The sequence below is a fragment of the Patiria miniata genome, unplaced genomic scaffold, assembly GCF_015706575.1.
Source record: "Patiria miniata isolate m_02_andy unplaced genomic scaffold, ASM1570657v1 HiC_scaffold_28, whole genome shotgun sequence".
In the NCBI taxonomy this organism is placed as follows: domain Eukaryota; kingdom Metazoa; phylum Echinodermata; class Asteroidea; order Valvatida; family Asterinidae; genus Patiria; species Patiria miniata.
In genome coordinates, this window is record NW_024037067.1 from 2472139 (window position 1) to 2486454 (window position 14316).

Here is a 14316-nt window from a genome sequence, read left to right on the forward strand (position 1 = left end):
GACATAACTACAACCTGATAGGCACGTTTCTGCAACCTTTATGGGGACGTTCCTACAACCTTATGGGCACGTCAGGGCAACTTTTTGGCCACGTTAATGCAGCTTGTAGGACACATTATTGCAACTTCATGGCCACGATGTGGGGACGTTTCTACAACCTTAATTGTTAGCACGTCAATGGCTCATTACAGACGTTACTGCAACTAAGTCAACACGTTCCGGTAACTTTGTGGGCACCTCACAACTTTTCAAAAACGTTCACGCAACTTATTAGATACATCACTGCAACTTTGTGGGGACCTTGTAGCAACATTGTTCCTGGCACGGTTTATTAACTAAACTAATCGTGTAACGACGATATACCTGTCTGCAAACAATAAACAAAACAAAAATTAACCATCAGACTTACTGTTTCTACATTTATTACAAAGAATGTATCCGGTGAATGCATGGAAGCAAACCTTCGTCAATCATTATTATTACAAAGCTAGTATAAATCTGATATAACAGTACAATGTCGCTTTCAGTTCGCCTATTTAAAAATAACACATTAAAGCCTCTTGATTCAGTTAGAAAACCAATGATCTAGTTTTGTGTGTGTTTTTGCTGGGAAGCAGGAACAGTAAAACAGATTGCCCGCCAACGGCATTATTTTGTCAGTTTCCCTTCAAAACGATAGAGTGTCAGATTTTGTGCATATAATTATACATGTATTCATCTTCAGCAAGGATGGGCACAAGTCTATTTATTTATATGCATATATTAACCTTTAGCAAGGATTTAAATGTCCTGAAATTGCTAAGCTGGGCAGGCGTACATCTCCGGGTGACTACCAGTTATGCTATAAGTAACTTTAACGTAAAATATTATTCTTCAGGCAACGTGGGACTGAGTTTTCTGACAACATATTTTATGTTTTCTGTTATTTTTGAGTTTCATCCCGAAAACACAATTGGTTTTTAAACATTGCTATCTTAGTAATTCAAAAGTTACACAATTTGAACGAACTTTGTCAACAAAAATATCAGGACGTTTTTACTATTGGCAAGTAAGTTTATATAATTTAACTGTTTGCGTTCACATTCGAGTCAATCCCATATCCGTTTAGAATCGATTATACAATGAAAAGGGACATCATGAACCAGTCTACTTGCATAGTGGATCTGCGCGGCCTAAAATGATAAAACCTCCTATTTTTCCCCAATATACAATGCTCCCTCCAAAAAAAAAAGAGCTAACAATACTTTCTTCATTACCATTAATTAGTCATTGGGACTTCACCTTATATTTCTTTGGTTCTCATTTTTTAATCGACCCTATTTTGGGATATGTTTTTCCGCCGACAATTTCCAAAACCCCATTCACAGACAATTTTTTTCCAAATAAAAAAACAAAGAATATTGCATTCGAGCAACTAGCTCTGTGTTATTCTGAAATGTTATTTAAATTGAATATCATATTTTTTTCTCGACTTGAAAATTACGGCTTACGGAAATCAGAGGAAGAAAGACAGATGAGAGAATTTTGCCTCTCATTATAATATTGCTGCCACTACAACTAAATTGTTAATGAGATGCTTCGTCCAGACATTACTGTAAGTCGTCTATAATTGGCCAAAATGGGTTTTTTAAAAATTGTATTCAGTGATATAAAATCATGATAAACTTATTGCATCATTTAGTTTACCATCTTTACGAGTGCAACTTTAGTTCAGATTGTTATTGCTTTTTGACTGACCGACTAGGCTTCATATAAGGGCAAATAAAAATAATTATGAGAACCACGGAGATAAATAGGGAAGCCCTAATAGGCCTACAAGAAAACAAATTTTGAAGAGCACGAGCGATGCACTTATTTTCACGCAAAAGATGCAGTGTCGTTATTCATCATCTTCAGGGTTTGCAGGGTCGACAGGGTCGGCGGGCTGAACAGCGTTGGCAGGGTTGGCAGGATTCTGCACACACACACAAAATAGAAACAAATAAATGTAAAGATTTGTCCAGATGGTGGACAGCCGATGATGACCAACCGACTTATTTTTGGATTATCTGTCACTTCTTTTTGGATCATTATTGTGCATGAGAAGGTAAACAAAATGTACTGACATTTCATTTTTGTGTTCCGCAAGCGTACTGCGATTAATGCTTCAAAGGCAATTCTGGTAAAGAGTACACCATCCGCAAACAACTTCCAGTGTACAAGTTTGTATATCTTGGATAGATATTACACTGTTGTCTTCAGCCATTAGTGTGAAGTCGACATTAAGATAACTTTGCCTTATATAAAAGAGTTGTTTTCTTACTCTGTAGGCCCAGGCCTACTTGTTAATTTTACAGGCAACTTAAATACTGTTCACAGTAATTTGGTGTAATTAATATTACCCTGAATCTTGCCCTCCGGGCTTGTTAGTGGGGCAAACTTCCAGAATGAAGCTATGTCCTCCCCTCGCCTTGGCCTCTGCTACTCGACGAGTTGTCATGCAGGCCCCTAATAAATGATAGAAAACATGAATTTAATGCTATATCAAAATGTACACGAGAAACTACCGACATTTTAAAAGGAAACAGCAATTCGTCTATTTCGACCAAGGTGTATTTTCAACACATTAAAAGTTAATTTCACCATCTTACAGAGATACATGTATAAAAAGGTCATGTATGTTGAATTACTTACAGCAACAACCTTGAAGAGATGTATGGGTTGGTCTTCAAAATAATTAGAAACTTCTTCCCTCGAAGACTGCTGAAGTTAAAAGTTAAAACATGCCACATCCAGCAGCCAGTGCACTCACGTATAGCAAACCTGTGTACTGCCTACCTGGAGAAAGTAACGATGTTTGTTAAGGTTGAGTAATATGTAAAACTAATAAAGTTTGAACACAGTATCATGATGTCCCCGTGCTCTTCAACCCATATAATGTCTTATTTTTCACACACAAAAACTAGTCTACAAATGACCCTAGTTTTAGAAAAGGCTTTTATAGTTCGCGTATTTTTCATTGATCTTGTAACAGTGCTGACCTGGCCCTGAACCCTACTCCATACACTTTGGTCAAACTCCCATAAATCACGCCAAACCCTGGGAGCTATACAGCCCGAAAGCCCGGATTGAAACTGTATACACTTGTTATGTACGAGCCAACGAAAGCCAGATGACCGTTTATACGAGTACAGTCCTGGTACGTGAACTTTAGGCCTGACCCTTGGGACTGAAATGCTAATGCGCGTTGCTATTAGTATTACAACCGTACACTGTCTTTGAGCGGGAATTTTATAACGGACTGTTTATGCTTAAATTTGCGCAAGTTTTAGTTAAGAGAAAATCAAATCAGATCTATAAATTAAGAGATACCCCAGGTATACAATTTCACGGTTGTTGGCTCGGGTATCATGGGTATCTCAATACAATATTGTTACAGTTTGATTAATTCATCAATTTGAAAAAAAATAAAAACATAAGCCTATACTATAGTACACAAATCAAAAGTCTTCTCGATATAATGTATACACTTCCAACATTTTGCCATTTGCTAAAACAATATCTGTTTTATCTAAAAATATAACTATCGAACAAATAACTTTCCAACCTAAAGTGTTGTTAAAAAGGTCTAACATGTCTCACATGAATTCGAGTAAATCTGATCCACATGAATATTATTTCCTTGGAATATTACCAAGATTTTATTATTAAATTTAAAACCAGATGACTTGAACGTTTCTTTCAGTGTATGATCCTCCAAAACTGTTCGCATTGACGAGCCTCCAATCTCAATTGAGGCACATATTTTCACTCTTAATTAATCTACATTTATTCTGATCGAGTCTGAAGAACATTTTCAACATTTATAAAAAAAACCCAAGATGATAGGCATAGGAAAATCTTCATTTTTTTACAGCGACTTTGTTCGAAAAGTTGTTTTACTTTAATTTGATCCAATTTCTTCAGATTTTTAGACAATGTGTTCGACACAAGAATGAAGCCAAGATACAGAAAATGTCATTCCTACCTTCTAAGAAATGCTGTAGTGAAAATAACTTGCTTCAGTGGTGACCATGGCTAATTCACATCAACTGAACGGCGAGTCGGCGACCATTATACTAGTGAGCTGCTGCTGCTAGATCGCTGACTCGACTGAGCAGAGCGATTCAAATAAGCTATCACGCGGTCTGGACGTGGAATTTCTGCTGACGCGCATGCGCCATGGTAATATTTTCTTTGAGAACAGGAATCATATTTCAAGTTACGTTGGTGTGTGCAATAAATATATACATTGAGTATACAACAATGAATATGAGCGGGAAACAGTCACGCTTTGACCACGATCTCATCCATCTTAGACCATTAGAAAAATATATGGAAACATTATATTCCTACTACGACAAAACACACATGATGATGCTCGAAATTTCATGAGTTACATTATTAATGCAAGGCGGCACCCAAATGTTAATTATTATCAAATAAAACATCATTAATTAAAACATTATGTTCACTTCACATTCAGTAAATCGTAATCACAATGTTTTTGTCAATACCACAACAGCATGGATCATAACCCACAGCATAATTACAACTTAAATTCAGTGTCAAAACACCTTTATAAAACGTTACAGCAACGTGAGGTTCACAACATAGCAGCAACGCTGTGAAAATACCAAACTGCAATGTCACGACAACATGATATTTACAACTTAACAACGACATTATGATGAGACTTTTATGCAACGTCATCATAACGTCATGAACACAGCAACGTGGTGTACATATTTATCTACAACGTCATGACAACGTGAGATTGACAACATACCAACAACGTTGTAAAGTACCCACATACAATGTTACAACAACGTCATGATTATTACATCACAGCAACGTTTTGAAATACCAAACTACAACGTCGTGTCAATGTGATTTTCACAACTGAAAAAAAAAACGTTATAAAATAACGTAGATGGAACGTTAACTCAACGTGATGATTATAACCTCACAGCAACGTTGTAAACATTCTAAATTACAACGTTCTCACAACGTAACATTGACAACTTAAAAACAACATCATGAAAACACCTACATTCAACGTAACCACAACGTCATATTTATTACTTTATTACAACGATTGTGAAACGACCACCATACAACGTCAATACAATGTCATATGATGACTTTCGTACAACGTTGTACAAATTACCGATATACAACATTTTTACAACCAACAATTATACAGTCAAACGTTGTGTCAACGTTGCTTGAATGTCATCGTGACACGTTACCAAATGACAACATTTTCACAACTTTGCACAACGTTGTGGCAACGTGATGTGTTAGCTGGGTGGTTACCCGTTTGTCTCTGACTTTACTGTAACTGGAGACAATACTAAACCAACAAGATGCATGATCAACTAACTACTGTTTATCCACTAAACCCTTGAATAAACTCAATATCTTAACATAATAAGAATACACATTCCACAATACTTTGGATTTCGCACCACGTCCCAGCTAATACAACTTGCCACAACGTTGTGCAAAGTTGTGAAAATGTTGTCATTTGGTAACGTGTAATGATGACATTCAAGCAACGTTGCCACAACGTTGACTGTATAATTGTTGGTTGTAAAAATGTTGTATATCGGTAATTTGTACAACGTTGTACGAAAGTCATCATATGACATTGCATTGACGTTGTATGGTGGTCGTTTCACAAACGTTGTAATAAAGTAATAAATATGACGTTGTGGCTACGTTGTATTAGGTGTTTTCATGACGTTGTTTTTAAGTTGTCAATGTTACGTTGTCAGGACGTTGTAATTTAGAACGTTCACAACGTTGGTGTGAGGTTATAATCAATAATTTTGTTGAAATACATGTGTATCATGTTGTCGTAACATTGCAGTTTGGTATTTTCACACCGTTGCTGTTACGTTGTGAACCTCAGATTGCTGTAACGTTTTGTAAAGGTGTTTTGACAATTTAAGTTGCAATTATGTTGTGTAAAATCACATTGTAGTTACGATCCATGCTGTTATGGTATTGACAAAAACATTGTGATTACGATGTACTGAATGTATAGTGAACATAATCTTTTAATTAATGATGTTTTAATTGATATTCATAAATACCTAAGACGGTGACTGCTCTTTGTTCCGACACCCCTATGTTCCGACAACCTAGATTGTGTTACTCCCTTTTAGGGTTAGGGTTAGGGTTAGGGTTAGGAATAGGAATATGTGCAGTCGGAACATAGGGGTGTCGGAACATAGAGGTGTAACCCCTAAGACGGTTTAGGCATTCCTATTGGTCGAGAGCCTGTCACGTGGCTGGTCTTAAACGGATGATAAAGGCATGGCTAGCTGGTCTTAAACACTTTTCCAGTGTCACATGAAATTTGGACTCCCATGAAATCCGGTGCCTTTTAACGTTTCATTGGTTGCACGTTCAAATTCCCCACGTATGCATGCGCAATACTACCAGTGAATCATTATTTCATAGTCCGATATTCACACTACACAAGCCCAGCTGCGTTTTGCGCGACATCGCGCAGTACGCGCGACCATGGAGGTGGAATGCGCGATGCGCACGCAATTGTGGAGGGGCATTCCATATTATAGTCAGAGGGGTGTTTCGTAAAACATGAAGTAAAATTGTTGAACAAAATGGTTAACAACGTCTAGTTTTTGACTTGTTTTGATTTTTGGACCGAAAAGATTTGTTTTTTTACCAAAACGGTATTTATGAATGGGAATAAATATGTGTTCCGTCGGTATTAAACACTCTGTTTAAAACCGGTGAGAGTCTGGAGGGTGCTAATTACCCATCCAGACTCACACTGGTTTTAAACAGAGTGTTATAATACCGGTACCTCCGAAACACACGTTTATTCCCTTAATAATTAACATTTGGGTGCCGCCTTGCATTATTAATGTAACTCATGAAATTTTGAACATCATCATGTTTTGTTTTGTCGTAGTAGGAATATAATGTTTCCAGACATTTTTCTAATGGTCTAAGACGGATGAGATCGTGGTCAAAGCGCGACTGTTTCCCGCCCATATTCATTGTTGTATATTCAATGCATACATGTACCTCATTGCCCACACCAACGTAACTAGAAATATGATTCTTATTCTCAAAGAAAAATATTACCATGGCGCATGCGCATCAGCAGAAATTCCATGTCCAGACCATGTGATAGCTCATTTGAATCGCTCTGCTCAGTCGAGTCAGCAATCTAGCAGCAGCAGCTCACTATAACGGTCGCTGACTCGCCATCCAGTTGATATGAATTAGCCATGGTCGCCAAGCAAGTTATTTTCACTGCAGCATTTCATAGAAGGTAGGAATGAAATTTTCTGTATCTTGTCCTCATTCTTATGTCAAACACATTTTCTAAAAATCTGATGAGAGGATCAAAGGAAAACAACTTTTCGAACAAAGTCGCTGCACAAAATAAAGATTTTCCTAAGCCTATCATCTTTGTTTTTTTTTGAATAAATGTTGAAAATGTTCTTCATACTCGATCAGAATTAATGTAGATTAAGAGTGAAAATCTGTGCCTCAATTGAGATTGGAGGCTCGTCAATACGAACAATTTTGGAGGATCATAAACTGAAACAAACGTTCAATTCATCTGGTTTTTGTTTTAATAATAAAATCTTGGTATTGTGACGGTTTAGTCTCTTGAGTCTGCTACCACACCACACCCACACCCCAGCAATAGTTCAACCCCAACACACCTCGACGAACGGGGATAATGACGACAATAAATGGGGACGGACACAAATCATACAGAACCAGTATCCTTCCTTTAATTTATTCTGCTTACACCCGCACGCCTTTCCAAAGGCGCTTCGCCTACGTGACAAAGTCAAATTCTCACAGTACACGTTTAATTACAGTGAATGAGGATTACTGATTCGTTCAATATTCATGAATTGACAAGCGCTATATTAACTAATTTCCAGGGTGGTTCTGTAATTAATGATCTATACTGTGATTGGGGTCTCGATTATCCGAGTAAATCAAACTCACACTATGTATGAGGCTTCTTCCCTGGACTTCAACTGATTCGCTAATTGGGACGTCTGCTCAGGACGATTGCCAAACGGGAAAAGAGGACGAGCAACGCCCGCGCTTGTTTTTATACAAAAATGCCATGCTAAACTGGTACCCTCCAACTGTGTGAAGTACACATAAGACGGCTGGAAACCAACTAAGGCATAGCCTAGCAACCTAAAAACTTGGTTGTCCCATTAATCGATTCTGCATTACGCTACATTGGCGCCTTCTAGGTTTGGTCAGTCCCTGACCTATGAACTGATACAAACATAAAAGCAATGCACCTACTTTTACGAAACTGTAAAACTGTAAACTTTGTCAAATATAAACTCTTACTTTAAGAAGTAAACTCTGACAATAAACTTTATAGAAAACTTTGAGAAAACATTAACTTTATAGAAAACACTTTGAGGTAACAATAAACTTTAAGGAAACACTTTTGGGTAACACTTAGACTCTAGGCGCGACAGCTCATATACTCTATGGCAAGTGTCTGACAGTCTAGAGTTCAACAAAATGGATCACTGTTTGCCTTCTAGCGGGTTCCAGCCACGAAGTTAGTATCAAAGATTCGCTGGGTGTGGTCCTTAGTGATGAGCATTCCCTTGTGGAATACACTACGCGTCACCACCTCTGTGCTCTTCTTCACGTTGGCGATTTTCTCCAACTCTTCGTTTGTTATCCCTGGTCCTACGCTCACGACGCCATCCTCTTTTCACACCAACCTGCAGATCTGAGTGGCTTGCTCGGGTGCAGTATCCTCTGTGGTAGGCGGGGCTTTCGGGAAAACTACATCATAATGACGTGAACGATGCTCATGTACGGTCTGTCTTGCATCATTGACTACAGTTGTGGAACCTTCCTCTGTGATTCTCACGGCCGTACCAGAAAGCAAGTAATCGATCCGGAGCTCCGGAGGCGCAGGCGCCTTCCTCTCTTCATCCCGCGGGAGGGACTCGGCTGCTGAACTCTCCTGCTGCCCATCAGCTCCTTGTTGTTGACTCGGATGCGTCATCGCAATCGGGGTCTCCATCAGCTACATCGGTGCTAGAGTGTTCCTGTAACTCTGGCGATGCTAGAGGTGATGAAACTGGCCCCAGCTTGAGCATGCCATCAGCTACATCGGTGCTAGAGTGATCCTGTAACTCTTGTGACAGAGAAAATATCGCATCAGCGGTAGAGCGAGACGAACGAAAGCCACATTGGCTCTCAGGAAGGATCTTGTTGGCAATGACCTGCAGCCTAGGCAGTAGCACACGGCAGAAGACCTTGCCAGCTTAGCTCAGTAGAGAGATGCCCCTGTAATTACTGCAGTCTTGTCGATTGCCTTTGTTTTTGTACAGAGTGATTATATTGGCGTCTTTTATATAATCATGAAACTACATGAAAGCCAACACAGTCCAACACAACGGCTCCAAATCCAGGAAGTTCGACATTCACCGGGGCGTCAAACAGGGTTGCGTGCTTGCTCCTAGGGACCCTGTTTGGAATCTACTTCTCTGCATTACTTCACCGTGCATTTCCTGACCCCTCAGGAGTACTGCTCCACAGCTCTGGGAAGTTTTTTAACCTCTCACGCCTCCGTGCAAGAACAAAGATCAGAAAGGTTCTCATCAGAGAGCTCCTGTATGCAGACGATGCTGCCTTTGTTGCACACTCCGAACCTGAACTTCAAGACCTCTGCAATTCTTTTGCCAAAGTGTGCTCGGAGTTTGGCATGAAGATTAGCCTCAACAAAACAGTAGTTCTCTCTCAGGGGACACCAGCTCCACCCAACATCTACATCAATGGTTCAGCACTAAGTGTGATAAACAAGTTCTGCTACCTTGGTTCCACGATCACTAACAACAACTCTCTGGATGCGGAGATCGACACTCGCATTGGGAAGGCTTCAACCACCTTTGGTCAGCTTCGTTCCCGCGTGTGAGACAACCGGGACCTCTCCATCAATCTCAAAATCCGTGTGTACACAGCTTGCGTACTGAGTGTCCTACTTTACTGCAGCGAGACTTGGGCCACGTACAGCCGCTAGGAGCAATGCTTAAATTCATTTCACTTCCGTTGCCTTTGTTCCATACTTGGCATCACCTGGAAAGACCGCGTTCCCAACTCCTCCATCCTTGATCTCACTGGAGCAACTGATATGTTCACCATGCTGAGAGTACGTCACCTTCGATGGACCGGTCATGTTCGCAGAATGAATGATGGTCGCCTCCCTAAGGACATCTTCTATGGTGAACTGGCTGATGCCCCACGTCCTCATGGTCGCCCTAGGTTGCGCTTCAAGGACGTCCTTAAGCGAGACTTGTCTGCCTTTGACATTCCGCAAGATACCTGGGAAACTGTTGCACTGGGTCGCTCCTCCTGGCGCTCTGCTATCCACTCAGGGCAATCAGTCTCTTCACAGACCAACATTGACGATTGTGAAAGACATCGAACTCATCGTCGTTTACGACGAGACAGGCCAAGATGATGAAATGAGAGGACTCCCCTTTCAATTTGGGTATGTCGCTTCCCACCTCGTTCTGCTGCATGTTAGGTGGTATGGGGGAGGCTAGAGGTGATGAAACTGGCTCCAGTTTGGGCATGCCATTAGCTACATCGGTGCTAGAGTGATCCTGTAACTCTGGTAACAGTGGAGGTGGTTGGATCGGTTCCAGAGGGGGTAGCTGTTGCTCTTCGTCCCTGGTCTCTGTATAATCTGGTACAAAATCTGCCTCCTCCATTATTCCTCTTTTGATAAAAGTCTGCTGATGAAAAACATTTTTAAGTATTCATGTTCTATATGTTCGTTCCCCAGCTAATGCTGGGTAACAGAGTCTATATGAGTGTGTGTGCTAAAAGAGTCAGAATTGTTTAATACAAGTGGTAGTCACCTAGGGAGGGTGGAATTTTGATGAGTCTCCCGCTCCGTGTGGAGACGGTCTTACCGACCTGGCAATCTGGGTCAGGTTGGAACAACAAATCAATCTCTATATCAAGTGATTCATCTTCCTTTTCAACTGGTGCTTCGCTACTTACATGTAGAAACTTACTGCGTTGTGTCCGCAGCCAAAATGGTATTTCCATGTCCTCGCACCTTTTGATAAGGTCGTGATGTACCACTGTGCTTGCCCTTTTACCTTTTATTCGACACAACAGGGGGGGGGGGGGGGAAGCACCTCAGTAATGAGGAAAGGACCCTGCCAAATTGACTGAAGTTTACTTGATTGACCAGTTTTGTGAGTCTTGTTTAACTTGTACACCACATCTCCTTCCCCATAAGTGCTTTGGTTCTTGGAATATTCATAGTACTTCTTTTGATATTGTTGGGAACCTCCAATTGTTTTCCTTGCCAGGCAGTGGACTGTGCTCAACCTTTCTTCGAGTTCTGCTACGTATTCGTGAGGTTGGTTAGTTTTATTGTTATTGTCTTTAATATTAAAGACCAGGTCAAGGGGTTGTCTCACCTCCCTCCCCAACATCATCAGATTTGGAGTGAGACCTGTGGTGATGTGGTTTGGGAGAGCGCGTATAGCGCCAGTGAGGATGGGGAGGTCTTTATCCCATTTTGTATGGTCTCCCTTCAGATAGCATCTTATCATTTGTAGTATGGGGCGATTATATCTTTCCACTTGACCATTAGAGCTGGGGTGGTACCTAGTTGTACGTGTTCTAGCTATGCCTAACAAGTCACAAACGGCTTGGAAAAGAGAACTGGTAAAATTGGTGCCTTGGTCGGTATGAACTGTCAAAACAGGTCAAAAATTAAAACTAATTCCAATGATCACCCCTCTAGCTATATAATTGAATGTCCAGCTCGCGAGTAAGATGTAAACAACTCCTTTTATGGAGATTGGCGCACGCGTACTGCGCGATGTCATGCAGATGCAGCTATGGCGAGTGCATTGTGAATTTAAGACTATAAAATACTGACTCACTGGTATTATTGTGCATGCCTTCGCTACAAAGGATTGTGGAAAGCCATCCCCTGTAACGTTGAACATATTTTTGCGCACACTGGTGTGTCTGCAAACAAAATCCATCCTATGAGAGCACAAAGACAATAGTGGTGCAATGTACACAGCGATGCATGGAATTTGGTATGTTTGAGGATTTCGTTAGCATTTGTACCATGTACTTGGTGATTTCAGTAACCGTTGTGTATGTGACATTATAAGTGTATTTACGTTGATCAAGATTGTTATGCTGAATCTAAAAACAAAGTTGATTATGTCCACTGAACATATTTGTATCGTCCTATAGACCTCATTAAATCATTTGATTTGACGCCACATTTGTCATAATCCGTTTATGGAAACGAGAGTTACAACCGCCAGAAGGCAGTGCCTGAGTGACCACGTACGTTACCGAGGAATACAGCTACAGCTGTACCGTATGAGCCTGTGAGAGACGATGCAATCATGCTTCTCCAAAAGTCTCTGCAAAGTACACGTAAAAACATTATTTGTGTAGGGACAGCATTGCATTCTACGCATTGAGCAAAAATTGATGTTCGAGATAGGTCTTTCTACAGTATTGGGTAATTTTTACGGACAAAGGTTACATGAATATTTTTTTAAGAACCATCCATTGAAGAATTACAAGTTATGTGATATTGTCGAGTATGTATTAAAGATATGGCACTTTCCACAGTAAAGTGTACAGAGTGACCCAAAATAGGAATTCTTTAAAGAAAAAAAATTAAAAGGTCAACTATGATTTGGGTATACATCCATCTTCTCAGAAGTGTTAGTGAAAAGATAAGATTCTCTTGTACAATAAAAATATACAGAGTTGAATAGTAGTACTAGCAAGGTATTGCTTACGTAATGGGACGGACATGAGGGTACCACATGGAGACTACCAAGAAGTATTACAAATGTTGTTGTGCGTTTTTATAAAGTAGAGATAAGTATCCAATTGTTGTTTACTCTAGATTAAAAAAAAAAATCATATGGTGGAAAAATATTGAAATGTATACCGGACCACAATACTTTTTTTCACAAGGGCAGTGAAGATATTTCTATTTTTTAGTGACAGAATCTGGTTTAATACATTTAGAGTATTGTATGAAGAGCTTAATCAATCAGTGTTCTTGTTGTGCTCCCTTTATTATAATCCTTTTCAAAAAAATCTGCAAAAAAGGGCCCTGTTCTGCAGTGAAGGTGAATATTGGCGTCTATAGGCTTACCTTCGTAACATTGACGGACAACAAAAACATGTCCATTAAGTGTGAGATTTTCAACACTTCATTGCACTAATTTTTCAGTTTATTACCCCTCAGCCGAGAGGCTCGAGGGGTATTGTCATCGCCTAGGGCGTCCGTCCGTCCGGATGTGTGTGTGTCTGTCTGTCCGTCCGTCCGTCCGTCCGGGCAGCTTAGTTTCCGGATGATAACTTGAGTTAGAAATGTTGTTTGGGGTTGTAACTTCGGTAGGGGGTTGCCCTTGGGAGTAGGCAAGTTGGGATTGGTTTTGAGGTCAAAAGGTCAAAGGTCAAGGTCACCGTGGTGAGTTAAATGTAAATGGTTTCCGGATGATAACTTGAGTTAGAAATGAGATTTTGGTGTCTAACTTTGGTAGAGGGTTGCCCTTGGGAGTAGGCAAGTTGGGATTGGTTTTGGGGTCAAAAGGTCAAAGGTCAAGGTCAGCATGGTGAGATAAAGGTAAATGGTTTCCGGATGATAACTTGAGTTAGAAATGAGATTTTGGTGTCTAACTTTGGTAGAGGGTTGCCCTTGGGAGTAGGCAAGTTGGGATTGGTTTTGGGGTCAAAAGGTCAAAGGTCAAGGTCAGCATGGTGAGATAAAGGTAAATGGTTTCCAGATGATAACTTGAGTTAGAAATGAGATTTTGGTGTCTAACTTTGGTAGAGGGTTGCCCTTGGGAGTAGGCAAGTTGGGATTGGTTTTTGGGTCAAAAGGTCAAAAGTCAAGGTCACCATTGTGAGTTAAAGGTAAATGGTTTCCGGATGATAACTTGAGTTAGAAATGAGATTTTGGTGTCTAACTTTGATAGGGGGTTGCCCTTGGGAGTAGGCAAGTTGGGATTGGTTTTGGGGTCAAAAGGTCAAAGGTCAAGGTCACAGTGGTGAGTTAAATGTAAATGGTTTCAGGATGATAACTTGAGTTAGAAATGAGATTTTGGTGTCTAACTTTGGTAGAGGGTTGCCCTTGGGAGTAGGCAAGTTGGGATTGGTTTTGGGGTCAAAAGGTCAAAGGTCAAGGTCACCATTGTGAGTTAAAGGTAAATGGTTTCCGGATGATAACTTGAGTTAGAA

The 14316-nt window shown here is 40.2% G+C and overlaps 1 long non-coding RNA gene across 2 annotated transcripts; it reads right to left on the reverse strand.

Moving 5' to 3' along the window:
* Nucleotides 1-1869: 1869 nt before the first annotated feature.
* On the reverse strand, nt 1870-4090 carry LOC119734771. 2 transcript variants are annotated; one of them, XR_005272118.1, is made up of 4 exons: nt 4007-4090; nt 2674-2817; nt 2382-2487; nt 1870-1954 (listed from the first exon to the last, which is right to left on the reverse strand). It is a non-coding gene; the product is annotated as an uncharacterized LOC119734771 (long non-coding RNA). The 2 variants fall into 2 exon arrangements; XR_005272117.1 differs by lacking the exon at nt 4007-4090 and having other exon boundaries at nt 2674-3313.
* Nucleotides 4091-14316: the final 10226 nt, after the last annotated feature.